This window comes from Vespa crabro, chromosome 21 (genome assembly GCF_910589235.1).
Source record: "Vespa crabro chromosome 21, iyVesCrab1.2, whole genome shotgun sequence".
In the NCBI taxonomy this organism is placed as follows: domain Eukaryota; kingdom Metazoa; phylum Arthropoda; class Insecta; order Hymenoptera; family Vespidae; genus Vespa; species Vespa crabro.
In genome coordinates, this window is record NC_060975.1 from 1,508,301 (window position 1) to 1,514,374 (window position 6,074).

Consider the following 6,074-nt stretch of genomic DNA (forward strand, 5'->3'; position numbering starts at 1 on the left):
AAAAATAATTTTAAAATAAAATTCCAATACTTAAAAATTTTAAACTCGCGGTTGTTGGCCTTCTGCAATATGAACATAAATGTTCCTTTGATTAACTTTGACGATTCGTGAGTTAGTTTACTCCTGCACTTCGACCAGTGCACATCCTACTCTCTATTTCTAATCGCGAGAACTTATAAATTAATAATTTCGGTAATTTTATAATTATTTAAACAATATTTAATGTACACGTAGTACAATGAACCAATATTTAAACAATTGTAGATTCATTTATTCATTATAAACAAAGAAACACGCGAGAAACTAAAAATAATTTTAAAATAAAATTCCAATACTTAAAAATTTTAAACTCGCGGTTGTTGGCCTTCTGCAATATAAACATAAACGTTCCTTCGATTAACTTTGACGATTCGTGAGTTAGTTTACTTCTGCACTTCGACTAGTGCACATCGTACTCTCTATTTCTAATTGCGAGAACTTATAAATAAATAATATCGGTAATTTTATAATTATTTAAACAATATTTATCGTAGAGGTAGTACAATTAACCAATATTTAAACAATTGTAGATTCAATTATTCATTATAAAGAAAGATACACGCGAGAAACTAAAAATAATTTTAAAATAAAATTCCAATACTTAAAAATTTTAAACTCGCGGTTGTTGGCCTTCTGCAATATAAACATAAACGTTCCTTCGATTAACTTTGACGATTCGTGAGTTAGTTTACTTCTGCACTTCGACTAGTGCACATCGTACTCTCTATTTCTAATCGCGAGAACTTATAAATTAATAATATCGGTAATTTTATAATTATTTAAACAATATTTATCGTAGAGGTAGTACAATTAACCAATATTTAAACAATTGTAGATTCAATTATTCATTATAAAGAAAGATACACGCGAGAAACTAAAAATAATTTTAAAATAAAATTCCAATACTTAAAAATTTTAAACTCGCGGTTGTTGGCCTTCTGCAATATAAACATAAACGTTCCTTTGATTAACTTTGACGATTCGTGAGTTAGTTTACTTCTGCACTTCGACTAGTGCACATCGTACTCTCTATTTCTAATCGCGAAAACTTATAAATTAATAATTTCGGTAATTTTATAATTATTTAAACAATATTTATCGTAGACGTAGTACAATGAACCAATATTTAAACAATTGTAGATTCATTTATTCATTATAAAGAAAGATACACGCGAGAAACTAAAAATAATTTTAAAATAAAATTCCAATACTTAAAAATTTTAAACTCGCGGTTGTTGGCCTTCTGTAATATGAACATAAATGTTCCTTTGATTAACTTTGACGATTCGTGAGTTAGTTTACTCCTGCACTTCGACCAGTGCACATCCTACTCTCTATTTCTAATCTCGAGAACTTATAAATTAATAATTTCGGTAATTTTATAATTATTTAAACAATATTTAATGTACACGTAGTACAATGAACCAATATTTAAACAATTGTAGATTCATTTATTCATTATAAACAAAGAAACACGCGAGAAACTAAAAATAATTTTAAAATAAAATTCCAATACTTAAAAATTTTAAACTCGCGGTTGTTGGCCTTCTGCAATATAAACATAAACGTTCCTTCGATTAACTTTGACGATTCGTGAGTTAGTTTACTTCTGCACTTCGACTAGTGCACATCGTACTCTCTATTTCTAATCGCGAGAACTTATAAATTAATAATATCGGTAATTTTATAATTATTTAAACAATATTTATCGTAGAGGTAGTACAATTAACCAATATTTAAACAATTGTAGATTCAATTATTCATTATAAAGAAAGATACACGCGAGAAACTAAAAATAATTTTAAAATAAAATTCCAATACTTAAAAATTTTAAACTCGCGGTTGTTGGCCTTCTGCAATATAAACATAAACGTTCCTTTGATTAACTTTGACGATTCGTGAGTTAGTTTACTTCCGCACTTCGACTAGTGCACATCGTACTCTCTATTTCTAATCGCGAAAACTTATAAATTAATAATTTCGGTAATTTTATAATTATTTAAACCATATTTAATGTACACGTAGTACAATTAACCAATACTTAAACAATTGTAGATTCATTTATTCATTATAAACAAAGAAACACGCGAGAAACTAAAAATAATTTTAAAATAAAATTCCAATACTTAAAAATTTTAAACTCGCGGTTGTTGGCCTTCTGCAATATAAACATAAATGTTCCTTTGATTAACTTTGACGATTCGTGAGTTAGTTTACTCCTGCACTTCGACCAGTGCACATCCTACTCTCTATTTCTAATCGCGAGAACTTATAAATTAATAATTTCGGTAATTTTATAATTATTTAAACAATATTTAATGTACACGTAGTACAATGAACCAATATTTAAACAATTGTAGATTCATTTATTCATTATAAACAAAGAAACACGCGAGAAACTAAAAATAATTTTAAAATAAAATTCCAATACTTAAAAATTTTAAACTCGCGGTTGTTGGCCTTCTGCAATATAATCATAAACGTTCCTTTGATTAACTTTGACGATTCGTGAGTTAGTTTACTTCTGCACTTCGACTAGTGCACATCGTACTCTCTATTTCTAATCGCGAAAACTTATAAATTAATAATTTCGGTAATTTTATAATTATTTAAACAATATTTATCGTAGACGTAGTACAATGAACCAATATTTAAACAATTGTAGATTCATTTATTCATTATAAAGAAAGATACACGCGAGAAACTAAAAATAATTTTAAAATAAAATTCCAATACTTAAAAATTTTAAACTCGCGGTTGTTGGCCTTCTGAAATATAAACATAAACGTTCCTTTGATTAACTTTGATGATTCGTGAGTTAGTTTACTTCTGCACTTCGACTAGTGCACATCATACTCTCTATTTCTAATCGCGAAAACTTATAAATTAATAATTTCGGTAATTTTATAATTATTTAAACAATATTTATCGTAGACGTAGTACAATTAACCAATATTTAAACAATTGTAGATTCAATTATTCATTATAAAGAAAGATACACGCGAGAAACTAAAAATAATTTTAAAATAAAATTCCAATACTTAAAAATTTTAAACTCGCGGTTGTTGGCCTTCTGCAATATAAACATAAACGTTCCTTTGATTAACTTTGACGATTCGTGAGTTAGTTTACTTCTGCACTTCGACTAGTGCACATCGTACTCTCTATTTCTAATCGCGAAAACTTATAAATTAATAATTTCGGTAATTTTATAATTATTTAAACAATATTTATCGTAGACGTAGTACAATGAACCAATATTTAAACAATTGTAGATTCATTTATTCATTATAAAGAAAGATACACGCGAGAAACTAAAAATAATTTTAAAATAAAATTCCAATACTTAAAAATTTTAAACTCGCGGTTGTTGGCCTTCTGCAATATAAACATAAACGTTCCTTCGATTAACTTTGACGATTCGTGAGTTAGTTTACTTCTGCACTTCGACTAGTGCACATCGTACTCTCTATTTCTAATCGCGAGAACTTATAAATTAATAATATCGGTAATTTTATAATTATTTAAACAATATTTATCGTAGAGGTAGTACAATTAACCAATATTTAAACAATTGTAGATTCAATTATTCATTATAAAGAAAGATACACGCGAGAAACTAAAAATAATTTTAAAATAAAATTCCAATACTTAAAAATTTTAAACTCGCGGTTGTTGGCCTTCTGCAATATAAACATAAACGTTCCTTCGATTAACTTTGACGATTCTCGAGTTAGTTTACTTCTGCACTTCGACTAGTGCACATCGTACTCTCTATTTCTAATCGCGAGAACTTATAAATTAATAGTATCGGTAATTTTATAATTATTTAAACAATATTTATCGTAGACGTAGTACAATTAACCAATATTTAAACAATTGTAGATTCAATTATTCATTATAAAGAAAGATACACGCGAGAAACTAAAAATAATTTTAAAATAAAATTCCAATACTTAAAAATTTTAAACTCGCGGTTGTTGGCCTTCTGCAATATGAACATAAATGTTCCTTTGATTAACTTTGACGATTCGTGAGTTAGTTTACTCCTGCACTTCGACCAGTGCACATCCTACTCTCTATTTCTAATCGCGAGAACTTATAAATTAATAATTTCGGTAATTTTATAATTATTTAAACAATATTTAATGTACACGTAGTACAATGAACCAATATTTAAACAATTGTAGATTCATTTATTTATTATAAACAAAGAAACACGCGAGAAACTAAAAATAATTTTAAAATAAAATTCCAATACTTAAAAATTTTAAACTCGCGGTTGTTGGCCTTCTGCAATATAAACATAAACGTTCCTTCGATTAACTTTGACGATTCGTGAGTTAGTTTACTTCTGCACTTCGACTAGTGCACATCGTACTCTCTATTTCTAATCGCGAAAACTTATAAATTAATAATTTCGGTAATTTTATAATTATTTAAACAATATTTAATGTACACGTAGTACAATAAACCAATATTTAAACAATTGTAGATTCAATTATTCATTATAAAGAAAGATACACGCGAGAAACTAAAAATAATTTTAAAATAAAATTCCAATACTTAAAAATTTTAAACTCGCGGTTGTTGGCCTTCTGCAATATAAACATAAACGTTCCTTCGATTAACTTTGACGATTCTCGAGTCAGTATTCTTTTGCACTCCGTCAAGAACACATCGGTACTCCCTATTTCTAATCGCGGAACTTATAAATTAACAATTTCGGTAATTCCTTAATAAATTAAACAATTCTTAACATACACTGAATACAATAAAGCAATATTTAAACAATAGTAGATTCGTTTAAACATTATAAAGAAAGATACGCCGGAGAAACTTAAAATAATTTTTAAGCATTAAAGTGATCGAATGTTTGTATCGCTATAATAGGAATGTCGTGAAGTAGAAGCAGTGTTTGTTCGTTCGTGTTTCGCGATTTAAACAAGTGTATTTGTGTCGATTGTGTGCAATGCAATCGTTAGAGTCAGTGTTTGTTTGCAAACCGTTTTGCTTTTTTAACAGTCTCACAGACTATATTTACAAAAGACAGTATAGTTTCTCGAAGTAAATTCAGTGACCGTTCGTTGAAAATTATTTATCGCGTAATAGAGTCAGTGCATCATTGAAGAGGATTTTAATCAACTTCGGTGTCGACCTACCTAATCAACAATTTCGACTTAAACCGCGGACGAGTGTTTTGGAGCCATCGCAGAACTTCTTAAGTTGTGAGTGAATTTTTAAGTCCCTCCGATCACTCAATCATGTCAAGGACGAAAGGTCCGAATTGGCACGAGTGATTGGTTGTAATTAATTAGTAGAAGAGCATTGAGTGACCACGAGTAAATTTTTTCGGAGATTTACTCGTGAATGGTTTTTTATTTTTTTATTTATTTATTAGATCAGGATAGGGTCTTCTTGTTCAAACGCGTTTACAATTATTTCAAATTTTGAATATATCCTGATTAATTTTAATCCCTATAAATTTTAAATATTTTTAAATATTTTGCTCGCGCGGAAATATCAAAGAATTATTATTCATGAGTTGTAATAAAGAATGAACAAGAAGATATTCGCGATGGATAGTCTCTTGATTACAAACGATACCGTGCATGATTTTTTTATAATAATTAAAATTATCGTTTGTAAGAGAAGAGCGTTCAAGGAATTTCTTTATATTTTTAAATAATAACGAATTAAATATTTAATCAATTTGAATTGATAAAAGAAAAGTCTCGATAGAGTCATTACTTTTGATAGAAAAAAGTCAAGTAGAATAATTGCTAAAAACAAAGAGACTTATAGAGTCATAGTCCGTAGTCCTAGATGATAAATTAATTAATTTTTAGCTCAGGATTTTCAGCGATTAATATATTAATTTCAATTTTTTAGGTTTATCCAATAGATATCTTTCGAAAATGTAATAATCAATTTCTGTTTTAATAATAATAAATATTTTCCAGATAAGTTAGGGTTGTGTAAGGATTTTATCTTTCATATCTTAGAATTTGGAATCAAATTTTGTCGTTACAGTT